The sequence below is a fragment of the Onychostoma macrolepis genome, chromosome 01 (genome assembly GCF_012432095.1).
Source record: "Onychostoma macrolepis isolate SWU-2019 chromosome 01, ASM1243209v1, whole genome shotgun sequence".
In the NCBI taxonomy this organism is placed as follows: Eukaryota; Metazoa; Chordata; class Actinopteri; order Cypriniformes; family Cyprinidae; genus Onychostoma; species Onychostoma macrolepis.
The window spans coordinates 17140318-17154613 of NC_081155.1; the positions used below are offsets into that span (position 1 = coordinate 17140318).

General features: G+C 38.0%; 1 long non-coding RNA gene across 1 annotated transcript; it reads right to left on the reverse strand.

Moving 5' to 3' along the window:
• Positions 1–6015: 6015 nt before the first annotated feature.
• LOC131539480 (uncharacterized) lies at positions 6016–12824 on the reverse strand. Its single transcript, XR_009270880.1, has 4 exons — positions 11313–12824; positions 7903–7977; positions 7642–7726; positions 6016–6400 (listed from the first exon to the last, which is right to left on the reverse strand). It is a non-coding gene; the product is annotated as an uncharacterized LOC131539480 (long non-coding RNA).
• Between the last annotated feature and the right edge of the window lie 1472 nt (positions 12825–14296).

The window sequence follows — 14296 nt, forward strand, 5'->3', positions numbered from 1 at the left end:
ATACTACTGAAGCCTTATTGAATCACGCCAGTGAAACTGGCCAATGGCGTTCAAGCGCGCGAAATATGAACGGGAGTCCCACTCTATATAAGGCAGCGCTTGTACGTCATCCATTCAGAATCTTTTCCTTCAGCCAACCTTCTACAAGAAGCAAGAAGCCTATCAAGAAAGAACTACTCACCGTGATCTACACGCTGCAACGGACACACCTTCTCTTCCCCTGCTGTTCTGCGGTGAGCTTCGGACTCGGACAAGGATGACTCGCAATTGCCTCTCCTGCGTGGAGCCAATCAAATCTTCTGATGGCCATAAATCTTGCATCTTCTGCCTGGGTCGCGCCCACGCAGAGGCGGCGCTTCAGGGGTCGGACTGCCCCCACTGCAGAGATATGAGTCTCCGGACTCTCAGGCTCTGTGTGGCCATCGTCCAAGGCAATGAACTCGTCCAACTAACTCTGCCGCGCTCTTCCTCTGCAGCCTCTTTCGAGCCAAGGAGGAAAGTGCCGCAAGCTTCTGATGCGGATCTGTCAGGGTCAGGTGACGAGCCCGCGCCAGCTCAGTGCCCACGCACTCTACACCCCCCTGCTGCAGGAGTGGGCGCCTCCTGCCGAGCCGGCCAGAAGCCCTCTGGACGAGTGGTATCTCCAGTCGGATCGCGGCCGAAAGGACACCCCACGGACACCCGGCGCTTTTTTCCCCGAGGTGCACAACAAGATAACAAAGTCGTGGAATGCGCCGCTCACCAGCTGGGTGCACAACCCAGGATCCTCCCTCCTGTCTTCTGTGGACGCCGCTGACCAAGTGGGATATGTCAAAATCCCCCCCGTGGAAGAAGCCGTCGCTGCCTATCTCTGTCCTTCAGCCGCGGTGAAATGGAGAGTGAGAAACAACGCGTCTCTCCCCTCTAAACCTTGCCGCGCCACTGCAAACTTCGCCGGCAAGGCTTTCTCCACAGTGGGCCAAGCAGCTTCAGCACTGCACGTGATGGCGATACTCCAGGTGTATCAGGTGTATGCCCAATCTTGGACCTGAGACTGCTGAACCGCTTTCGAAGCGCTCTTTCAAAATGATTACGCTGAGACAAATCCTCTCACACATCAGACTGGGAGATTGATTTATCTCTGTGGATTGCTTATTTTCACATTCAGGTAGCCCCCCGCCACAGGTGCTTCCTGAGATTTGCATTTGAGCAGATAGCATACCCAATTCGCGGTTCTGCCCTTCGGTTTATCCTTGGCCCCTCGTACGTTTACGAAATGCATGGATGCTGCTCTCTCTCTGAAGCAGAACGGAATGCGCATCCTGAACTATCTCGACGATTGGCTAGTCTTAGCCCAATCAGAGAGCACGCTGCTCAGCGACAAACTCAGACTCCTCGCTCATCTTCAGAGCTTAGGGCTGACTGTAAATATGCAAAAGAGCATGCTGGTACCGAGCCAAGTCATCTCCTTTTTAGGAGTGGAGCTGAATTCAATCAATATGCAAGCGTGTCTGTTGGAGGAGCGCGCACAAAAACTGATCAGTTCTCTCGCAGTCTTCAAGTTAGGGCGCTCTTCCCCGCTGAAATGCTTTCAGAGGACGCTCGGCCAGATGCAAAGGCTGTCACACTGGATCGTCGACGCAATTGCTTTGGCTTATAGCTCTAAGGGTGTGGAATGTCCTATAGGGGTTCTGGGCCACTCAACCCGAGTCCTCGTGGGCCTAGGCAAATGGCATATCTATTCAGGACATTTGTATGATGGCAGGCTGGTCGTCATCCAGCAATTTCGCAAGGTTTTATAACCTACATGTGTCGTCGCTTGCCTCATATGTACTGTCAGTGCGAGCTGCGCACGTGCCTACTCAGCCTCAGTTATGATCTGAGATGCGTGCCTCAGTGGTTTCGACTAGGTCGTATACACCCCTGTATTGACAAATCACCAATTCAATGCTGTCCCTATCAGTTTATCACATTGTTATGATATAGTTCATCACGTCTTTTAGGACGTGATCACCATCATACTCTGCTTATTGAGCACCGGTACGGCCGTTGCATCATAACACATGATTTCATTGAAATTAAACAATTTCAACTAATCTATATGTGAAAGCGCCGAAGCCACCACCATTTCACATTCTCTGTTTCATCGGAGTTAACTCCGCCCCTGGTGTGACGCGGCATCGTCTAGTTGCCATGCTTTTGACTAGATCCTGTAGACCTGAGCTGTGTTTACGGCTCATTACAGCTCCGATAACTACGGGATTTTATACGTTCCCATAGCAATGTAGAGTGACCGAATCGAAAGGGAACGCTCCCGGTTACTTACGTAACCTTGGTTCCCTGAGATTAAGGAATGATACATTGCTCTTATTGCCGTGTCACTGAGCTCAGGATCTTAGAATGCCAAGTTGCTTCAGTCAAGATTCTGAATGGATGATGTACAAGCGCTGCCTTATATAGAGCGGGACTCCCGCTCATATTTTGCGTGCTTGAACGCCATTGGCCAGTTTCACTGGCTTCAGTAGTATTTGAGGAAAGGGTATTTCCCATAGCAATGTCTCGTTCCCTCATCTCAGGGAACCGAGGTTATGTACGTAACCGAGAGCGTTCTCTCTTCTGACTGCCGTTCAGTCTCTCTCTTTTTTTATTATAAGTCGTGAAAACATTATCGTGGCAATTTTCTTTTGCTCTTTGAGCAAATGGAAACGAAAAAAAACAAACATGATCTCAAGACATTGTGATGCTAAATTGCGAAAGGGATTTTTGATATCTCGAACGATTTGTCCGTGGCGAGGCGACGAAATTATAGCGAGAAATGAGAAACAGGATGTGTCTAATAACTGTTGTGCACATTGTGTGATTTTGATCGAACTTCAGTGGTTTGTTCGTTGTATGATGCCGATCGCATAGATGTGACTATTAGGAGTCAAAGTTACAGCACCACCAACTGGCAGCAGGAAGTGTGTCATTTTCCAAATGCTTTGAATTCAGCATCTTAATTTTACTCGATTTGCTTCAAACTTCATCAGAATAATGTCAAAACACGGCCGATGAGAATCTGTAAAGGGGTCCTTGATATATTACATACTGTTGCCTATGGAGGACCAAGAGTGCCACTTAAAAATAAAATGAAGAATCAATTTATTGATTTAATAATTAAAACATAAAAATGTATATAAATAAATCACTTTTAAATGGACAAATTAATTGACATATTTAAAGATGATTATTTAATTTGTGTTTTTAAATGTAGTTTAATAAAACAATAAAACAATCAATTTAAAAAATCATTTTTAAATGTGTAAATAAAAAGAAAAATTTAAAACTGTTTATTTAATTCATGTTTTAAAACTTGGATTAATAAAATAATAAAAAGTACATTTAATTAATCAACTTTCACCTCAATTTGAAGAGCCAACCCCTCTTTCGCTTGTGTATGTAACACGTACTGTCACTGGACAGTTAGAAAAGCTATACGCCATTACAGCGGTAGTTTGAAGACGGGTTCGAGGGATGCAAAATGTCGGGGGAATCTGAAGGTGTTTGGCGCGGGATTGTTGATGATTTGTTAGCTTTAGCTGATTTCTGCGAAAAAAAATTCTCCTCTCAATTATCATTTTATATACAGAAGAGTTTTAGAGTTGAGGGAAGATGTTGCAAATGCAGCGGATAATTGTGGTTGTACAGTAAATGGAAGGATTTGGGTTAAGTTTGATGAGGCACAGAGTGTCATTCAACGAATCAGTCCCTCAGAAAGCAGCAGTCGTCATGCAATGATTGTAGCTCCAAGCATTCTTGAACAACTCCAGTCGTTGGACGTACCAGCAGAAGAGATGGCAAGATGTATTGGTGTGTAAAAGAAAATGTTTTAGATCGGCAGGTATCCTAAAATGTTTCTGGAAAGAATAAAACACCTGGGAAGACAGTGAGCAACTCCATTTGTTTGTCCGAGTGAGCAACAGTAACTAAGGGGGGCGGGGTTTACCGATTCTTTACAGAAATATTTTAGGATATACCTGCCGATCTAAAACATTTTCTTTTACATACCTTAAACCATCACATGCAAGTTTTCATCGGACTGCCCTTAGCGACATACCAATACATCTTGCCGTCTCTTCTGCTGGTACGTCCAACGACTGGAGTTGTTCAAGAATGCTTGGAGCTACAATCATTGCATGACGACTGCTGCTTTCTGAGGGACTGATTCGTTGAATGACACTCTGTGCCTCATCAAACTTAACCCAAATCCTTCCATTTACTGTACAACCACAATTATCCGCTGCATTTGCAACATCTTCCCTCAACTCTAAAACTCTTCTGTATATAAAATGATAATTGAGAGGAGAATTTTTTTTCGCAGAAATCAGCTAAAGCTAACAAATCATCAACAATCCCTCGCCAAACACCTTCAGATTCCCCTGACATTTTGCATCCCTCGAACCCGTCTTCAAACTACCGCTGTAATGGCGTATAGCTTTTCTAACTGTCCAGTGACAGTGCGCTACATACACAAGCGAAAGAGGGGTTGGCTCTTCAAATTGAGGTGAAAATTGATTAATTAATGTACTTTTTATTATTTTATTAATCCACGTTTTAAAACATGAATTAAATAAATAGTTTTAAATTTTTCTTTTTATTTACACATTTAAAAATGATTTTTTAAATTGATTGTTTTATTATTGTATTAAACTACATTTAAAAACACGAATTAAATAAACATCTTTAAATATGTCAATTAATTTGTCCATTTAAAAGTGATTTATTTCTATATATTTTTAGGTTTGAATTATTAAATAAATAAATTGATTCTTCATTTTATTTTTAAGTGGCACTCTTGGTCCTCCATAGTTGCCATGGCAACGTGTCAAACTTTAACATTTGTTTTCTGTGTTTTTGGAGCACTTAAGATGTTTAGAATTTCATGAAACTCAACACATACATCATGAGTGTGTGTGTGTGTGTGTGTGTGTTGAGTGTGGGGGTGAGGAGGTGGGTGAGAGAGAGAGAGAGAGAGAGAGAGAGAGACTTTTAAACATCTCTTTAGTCACTGGGGGAAAAAATCTATCTGTATGTATGTATGTATTTATTTATTTATCTATTCATTTTTGCATTACAACTTAAGAAATCTCTTAGGCCTTATCCTTTTCTGTCAGTTTAGGGACAAAAAAAAATAAAATAAAAAATCCTAGACCCAGTTAATTTTATATAATTAGGTTAATAATTATATTAATTACAACATAAAAAGATCTAAAGATACATACACATGGTCTTATACATTTTTGTGCTGCAAATAATAATTTGACACTAATTTTATACTGACCTATGACATCCTGTGACAATCAAATCGTTAAAAAATGCTTATAAATCATTAAAGGTTTTGGTAACACTTTACAATAATGTCTCATTTGGTAACATTAGTAAATGCATTAACTTACATGAACTAACAATGAACAATATATTTTTTACAGCATATATTAATGTTTGTTTATGTTAGTTAATCAAAATGTTCATGTTAATTCACAGTACATTAACTAATGTTACCATATACAACTTTAAATTTTAATAATGCTTTAGATTTAAACTTAATATTAACAAACATGCAGTGGTGGAAAGAGTACTGAAAATTTGTACTCAAGTACAAGTACTGTTACATTGCTGAAATAATACTCAATTACAAGTAAAAGTACTGGTGCCAAAACAGTAAGTAAAAGTACAAAGTACACAGCAAATTTAAAAGAGTGGATTTAACTCCCTCAGAGTTAAAATTAACACTTACCCAGTGTACATATGGGAATCACTGCTAAAGTGTTAAATTAACACTTTTGAAAGAGTTAACATTTTTAACACTCTGACAGTGTTAACTAACAAACTCTTAACATGTAAAATATCAAAACCAGAATGGATGATGAGAACACCAAAGTTGGTGTTGAAAGTTAACACTCATGGATTAACTGGTCAACACTGCACCAGTGTTCAGGTGAAAATATTAAAAAATAAACCCACAAAACAATACACGTTTACATTTATTTATTTTATTGAAACATTGTAAATATTTTTTCCCTACACCAAAATGTCTTCACACTCAATGTTTTCAATGCATGTAAAGAACATGTTCTTACAACAATTAAACATCATAATGTAGAAGCAAATCAGTGCAAAGACACAAAAAACATTCTTATTTGGTCCATTGATGTCATAAGGTTTATAATGCTGACATTTAGGAGGTGAAACAACAGCATTCCATTCATTATCATAAAAGCTGAATGCATGTTAATGCTCACTAATCAAAGTCTATGCTGGTGTTTGGACTTCCTTGGAGAGAATACTCTCATTCTTTTTTTCAGCACGATGAGATGCGTTTCTCTGCAGTTTTCAGCCAAGCAAGATATCCACTCCTATTTACAGCATCACAAAACTGCCCCTGTAAAATTGAAAAATAAATAAATATAAGTACAAAACCAAAACAGGATCATTCCACATCCATTTATCAAAACTATTATCAGGTGAAATGTCAAAGACAAGTATGAATTGCAATACAAGAACTTCACCCAAAACTGAAAATTCTGTCATTATTTATTTATCCTCACGTGGTTCCAAACCTGTATGACGTTCTCTCTTCTGAGGAACACAAAAGGTTATATTTTGAATAATCTACAGAAGAAATACATGCGACCACTCTGATCCTTTTGCATCGTTTTCAAAAGCTTGATATTTATTGGTATATACTGACATTATAAGGACAAGCAGGTCCGAAAAAGAAAAAAGGGCATACCCCATTAGAAAAACAAAAGGGTGAGTAAATAATAACTTAAAGGGTTAGTTCACCCGAAAATTCTAATTACCCCATGATTTACTCACCTGCAAGACATCCTATAGGTGTATATGACTTTCTTCTTTCAGACGAATCCAATCGGAATGATATTAAAAAATTTCCTGGCTAATCCAAACTTTATAATGGCAGTGGGTGGGTGTTTCTGTTCAACAGTCCAAAACAAGTGCAATAAAGTGCATCCATCCATAATAAAACATGCCTCACACGTCTCTGGGGGGTGAATAAAGGCTTCCTGTAGCGAATCAATGTGTTCTTGTAAGAAAAATATCAAAATTTAAAACATTATAAACACTTTTCTCTAGCTTGCGCTAAATGTTGTACGTGGAAGCCTTTCCGGGCGGATGACGCAGGACGTTGGTGTAGTGCATGCACCGGTGAGAAGTGGCGAAAGCGGAAGAGCAGAGAGCAAAACAAACGAATCACGAATTAGAAATACAAAACAAGGATTTGTAAAGAGAAATGTCGGAGGATTTCGATGTAAGCCAAGAAGAGAGTGGTTTGTCTTTGCTAAAGTAAGGAAAATTTTCTTCCTTTCCTCCTGTAAACAAACGTTGGTTCTCGTGAGACTAGCATATTTCACTGGAGCCAAAACTTCAACACCCAATCACTGCTATTATAAAGCTCGGAAGTGCCAGGATAATAAAACTCAGATTGGATTCTTTTGAAAGAAGAAAGTCATCTAGGATGACTTGAGGGTGAGTAAAACATGGGCTAATTTAAATTTTTGTTTGAACTAACCCTTTAATTTTCATTTTTGGGTGAACTATCCCTTTAAGGAAAAGCATTTAATTCACTGTAAATGTATATTGTAAAAAGAAAGTCAGTCTTACTAGAAAATGGGTCAGAGACAAAGACAAAGTCAAAGTCACAATTCCAAGTGCACATTGATCTCTCTGCACTGAGGTTGGACGACTCCTATCAAAATTAATGCACATAAATGGGACAGCACATAAATAAATGACAGTCCAAGCATATCAAAAACTTACAGTTTATATATATTTTTTTTAGAAAAATCAGACTCTTTATTATTAATGTTTTTTTTTAAATAAACATGACAATCAATAATCTTAAAATGTGCAATTGTGGCTTACCCATGTATTGGTGGCTTCATACTCTTCAAGCACATCATCTTCTTTTGATTTTTCTGTTAAGCCAGCATGAACCATCTGTAACAATATTAAAGAACTAGTTTACTTAAAATTGTAATTCCAAACCTATACGACTCACTTTTGCTGAATACAAAACACAATTTAATGTTTAAAGATAATAAGATAATAAAGTGTCTAAAGTAGTTAATTGCAACTCATGTGCCATTCTCCAAGACTTGTGAGGGCACAAAATCACTTTGAATGATGAACAATGTAATTCACTCAGTATAGAGAGTTTGAGTTTACTGAAAGTGTTATTTTCAAATTAATTCAATGAAAACAGCACTCAAATCCAATATAAGGACACATCAACATTCACATCAATTCATGCTTAATGAAATCACAAAAATAGGTCATGAGACACAAGAACAAATGACTTATATTGTCATTTAGATTTGGGTAGTTTACAGTGGTTTGATTTGACAATATGACGTTGCAATATACAAAATGCCATTGATAAACGTTTTTAGGCGCACCCAACACATTGAAATAATTATAAAACGATATGATATTACAAAACACACTTTGTGAGTAGGATTAAACACTTTATATCGCTGTTTTCCGTCCTAATATGCTCCGCATCGCGAGCAAAGAAAATGGCGTCTGTGAAAAATATTTCAGACAGATTAGGCTCGCACACGAGAAAATGTCCCGGATGTCACTAATAACACTCAACATTGTTAATAAGGGTAATTCTCCATATTAACACCGGCCAGAGGGTGCTGTTTACACTAGCTAGTGTTAATCCTTTAAAATTCAACACCACAACTTTAACTCTTTACTCTAAAAGTCCTTAACACTGGGATTTCAACACTGGAGATTTTACTGTGTACTCGTCTCAAAAACTACTCTGAGTACTAGTTACTAGTTACTTTTTAGCTGGTGATATTTCATGAAAAAAAAATAAAAAATTTATTCATATCAAAGATCTATTTGGATAATAGCTACTTTGAACAAAATCCACTTTTATCTTATTGACTGAAATTAAATATTGGATATTGAATACTCCACCTCTTGCTCATAGCAGATTCACGGTTGGATAGGAGTGGTTAAGAATACCTGTTTGTTACGTCTGACATCACGCTTCACCAATTCTGGGTCCTAACGCTCTGCCAGACGCACCAAGAAAACAACAAACTGTGCTAATATACACCCACGATGTCATGTAATACTGAAAAATTATAACCCTAACCTTTATTTCCATACTGAAATCCCAGATGGCCAGACAGAGATTCAACTAAAATATTAGTGTCTGGGACACTGTGAGCACGGAGACTGTAGTGTGCACAGCAAATTTTAAATGCTTAGCTTAAATATGTAATATTAATTAAATAGTGCTTATAAATGGTTGTTGAGATAGTATTCTCAAGTGAAATAAGTAGAGGCATGGACCCGGAAACAGCAGTCCTTACGTCACGACTTAACAAGAGGATTCTCCCCAAGCCTTCAAACTGACGTTATCAGAGCGAGAACGCCATTCCAGAGCGGAAGCAAATTTTTCAGTTTTTGATTAAAGATTATGACTGCAGACAATTTTTTTCCCAGTGTATTGCACGGTTTAATTGTTCACCACAAGACTAGTAATGTGCATTAAAAAGTAAGTAGGGTAATTTTGATTTCATGACAACTAATCATTTTCAATACCATTGGCAAAACTACAACATACTGTATACTGCCATATAGATATTTTAATATTTAAAAATAAACATTGTCCATCCATTTTTTCAAGGCAATCATTATTTCAAGCTTTGAAACTGGTTTAATCCAAGTCTTCTAGGAAGACACAATCGCTTTATATGATAAACAGCTTTTAATATACGGACTACCGGCACATCCGGGAACTTAACTGTCAATTTCGTTACCGCCCCTTTTTGGGGGAAAACAAACTAGACTTCCCATAGGCTTCAATACAAAATAGCGGCAAAAAGCAACGTCCGTACACAGCCGACAGACGTGAATAACTTAAGAAATCACTAGGATTAATCATGTCAAGTAATTATGTCCACCCTGCCTGCCATAGAGCGTGAAAGATGCATCCACAAACTTAATTTGGTCAATTTAAAAACTCATTCTCCCAGCGTCAAATTGGTGTAACAACCCCACCCAGTGGCCAGAGGTGTCTTACCGGACATTTACTCGTACCTAATCTAATTACCAGGTAAACCAGTGAATGATTTTACTTCGTTTGAAAGTAAACATCTTTAAATGTATATATTATGTCCTTATATTTAGAGTACTGAGTGCACTTTTCTGTCCAGCCATACAACTAACTTAGCCTGGCTTAGCTTTCGATAGCATCATCCGTAATTCATGATATTTCCATAACAGCAAGATATGGATGATGATGGCAGGTAGCCTGGGCTAAATTTGGGTTTTTACAAACATTATTGGTGCACCCAACCACACAACAACTCTTTGGCATGCTGTAAGGTTAGTTCACTTCCTCGATCCGATGCTGTATGGCGGTTTGTTTTCCCCTAAAATTGGGCGTGAACCTGTTCAGAGACATTCTATGACGTTGCGCCGGTTGTGAGTATAGGCCTTCATGTACATGCATATAAATATTGATCAATTACCATTACAAAAATTTTAATCTTAAATATTTGCTCATTCTGTGTATTTGTGTCTTTAAAATAGCGTAACTTTGTTGCAAAAGCTTACAGCACAAGGACGCTTGATTTCAAATTTGATTTCAAAATGAATTGAATTTACAAAAAAAAATGACAGTCAGTAATAAAATTATAAAACAAATGACCTCAATTCAGTTGAGGTATTCGAAATATGACAACATTAATTTTTATAAGCAGTGATTTAAGAGCCATGTATTTTAGGCCTATTTATTTAGGCTAGATAAATGGAACATCAGATGGCTTTGAACTATAATGTCTGTACAATGTAGTGACGCAGTTAGGCAGACTAGGATATTTATATGTACAAATCAGACAAATGTCCCATTCCAAAACATTTCTAGCATAAACTTACATTGTAAAGAAATTAAAAAATTAAACAATCTTTGATTGTTGGAAGACTTTCTGGTACATTTCACGTACAGACAATAAAATCTCCAGTAGCATTTCCATCGGTCAGGCGTGGATCTATTCTGAATGGTTGATAACTTTCGACAAAGTTTAATCCAGGAGCAAAGAGAAATAATTTCTACTTTAAAAGCACGGAGAGATCGCGATTGCACACAGTCTGTGCACAACATCGGAGTGAGAGGACAAGCAGTTCATTTGTATAAATTAGGCCTATTTGAAAGCTCGCATCCAGTTTTCTGTGACTACATGACTGTTCAATAAAGCGCTCGCCACATTTGCGTGGAAATTATTAAAACTGTGCGGAATAGGCCCTACCTGCAATCCCGCGCGGACATTCAGACTCAGTAACTGACAGGAGGCTTATGCGTGTCAAACTCGCTGTCTGAGAGGATGTGTATCGGTGTATATACGGTAGATACTGTGGAGAATGAGTAATGGAACCGTGTCAGATAGTTAAATATCGATATCAAAATATAGATATTTATGATAACGCTACCATGTAGTTTGTTTCTCCAAACTTTGAGTCCATAAATCACGCTGTGCTCCCTCACTGTCCGATCAGATCTTCACCTGCTGCAGCGGCGGCTTTTCCCGGGACCCGGTTCAGATATCAGGGCTTTTATTGGTCCGTTTACGATCGGATATGTTTATTGGCTACTGAAGTTTCGTGAAAGGTTTGAATATCAATTCAAATTGTGGGTGTACTCGAGCTATGATTTTAAAAGTAATGAAGTAGATTATTTTGCTTAATTTGTACTTAAGTACAAGTAAAAGTACAGCTTTAAAAATATACTCAAAAAAGTACAAGTACCCGAAAAAACTACTCAATTACAGTAACGTGAGTAGTTGTAATTCGTTACCTCCACCACTGCTAACATGAATAAATACTATATAATTATTGTTCATGTTAATTCATATAGTTAATGTTAATAACTTAAACCTTATTGTAAAGTGTTTCCAAACTTTTATATATTGTTCTGTGTGTGTGTGTGTGTGTGTGTGTGTGTTTCACAGGCTTGATGGTTTGGATTAACCCATTCATTGCTGTATCACTTAAATTGATGGTTTGGATTAACCCATTCATTGCCGTGTCTCTAAAAACCAACCTGCCAGAGGGTTACTGTAAATCCATGTGCCCGCTGTGCACCGTTCTCCTGATGCCACTGGGGTGTCGTTTGCACTGACGGCTTGGGCCCGCTGTCGCTGCTTGCAGCTATATTTTAGATTTGCATTTGTAATTTGTTGTTTTGTTTTCAGAATTGTGAATTGTTTTGCACTTCTCGGCCACCATACTTTTATGCCACGTGACTTTAAACACGTGAAAAATGCTTCTGATAACATCTGGGAAACAGCTCGATATTTCCTTACCAGTCATGTTTATCAGCTACCTCTTGCGTCCCATTCATGCGTCCGTCGTTCCCATGAGCATGATGTGCAAGCATGAACAGCAGCAACACAGCCAATGAGAATGATCCTCGTTGCTGACTTTCAGACTAATTGGAGGTGATTTAACTGGTTGAACTGAAGGGCATGCATTCTTTCCATTAAAGAAGTTCTCAAAGTCATCCTAAAAAGAGATAAACAGGTTCATCAAGGAACTTCTATGTAGAAATGATGGCTGTTTCGTCATTAGAAAAGTGCTGTTACAAACAATATATTAGTTTAGCCTACGTAATATTGTTTGTGACAATAAATACTCAGTATTGGGCAAGCTACTTGGAAAATGTAGTGAGCTAAGCTAACAGTTACTCTTCTTTAAATGAAGCTTAACTACACTAAAGCTACAGCCCTGGGAAATGTAGCAAGCTAAGCTACGGCAACATGGCAAAAGTAGTTTACTACATCCAAGCTATTTAAAAAAAATTATATTGACCCAACATCATACCAAGTCAATACTCTCTCAGTGATCAATAAAACTGTCAGTCAAGCAGATAGACAGGCATAATAGTTCAGTTTAACTGTTTATTCAACAGCTGTTCCAAACCAATTTGGCAACATAATCAGTAACAAATACAGGGCCGGACTGACCTCAAATTGTGACATAGGCAAAATAAATTGTTGCTGTCGGCCAGAAACCTCCTATTTGTAGTTGGTATTGTGGCTTTATTGTATACAGATACATTTATATAAATGGTAACACTTCACAATAAGGTTCAGTAGTTAACATTAGTTAACTAGTGTAGTTAACATGAACTAAGAATGAACAATACTTCTGCAGCATTTATCTTAATGTTAATTTCAACATTTACTAATACATTATTAAAATCAAAAGTTGTTTGTTAACATTTGTTAATGCACTGTGAACTAACATGAACTACTAATGAACGACTGTATTTTCATTAACATTAACAAAGATTAATAAATACTGTAACAAATGTATTTGAATGAAATCGTATTGTATAGTGTTACCATAGATGTTTAGGCCTACAGATAGGCTATGTTTATTTGCATCGTTGCATGTGTCATTAGATATTAATATAAACATTTCACCAAAATCAAGTTCAAATACGAAGCTTTGGACCAGCGAAGGTTTTTTTTTTTTTTGACTCGTGTCCCGTTTTCCCCAGTTTTCTGTCATTATGTGGCCGTTCAGTTTTTTTCTGTTATTTGGCCAAAGTATCATAATATGAAAGATTCAGCGCTTACGAGATATTTAGCTGTGACTTGACAACAAATGCTAGAGAAACTCTTCTCCGCTCCTCAAAAACAAAAAAAAAAAAAAACAAAAAAAAAAAAAAAAGCATTAGCCTTTATAAACAGTGTTTTTTGAGTAAAGAAACCGCTGTACTTATTCAATCAACAGTTCTTTATTTACCTTCAGACAGCAAACAAGCTGAGATGCTCCAAAATGTGCGCCGCACTTCATTGACGAAAGAGGCGGGAGGAATAATGAGGTTTGACTGACAGTTTGAGGAGCCAATGGCGTTACGAGCTTCAGTGTCTGTGGCGTCACTTACTGATCCAGGATCAGTGATCCGTAGCTGTTTTATTTCTGATTTGAGCTCGAGTTTCAGAATGCTTTCTTTGGAAAATGTAACGTTAGCTTTTTTTTGACGCTACCACGCTACATGATCAAAAAAAGAGCTTAACTACCGAAAAGCTATTTGATTCAGAAAGCAGTGGCGCTACCGCCACGCTACTGAGAAATGTAGTTAAACTAGTAGCGTCACTACTTGTAGCGACGCTACTGCCCAACACTGTAAATACTTTAATTCAACATTATGCACAATAAGGTTATTTTTAAGATGAAGTTATTTCTGAGAAAAGGTCCAGCATCATTTGTTTACAGATGCCACTTG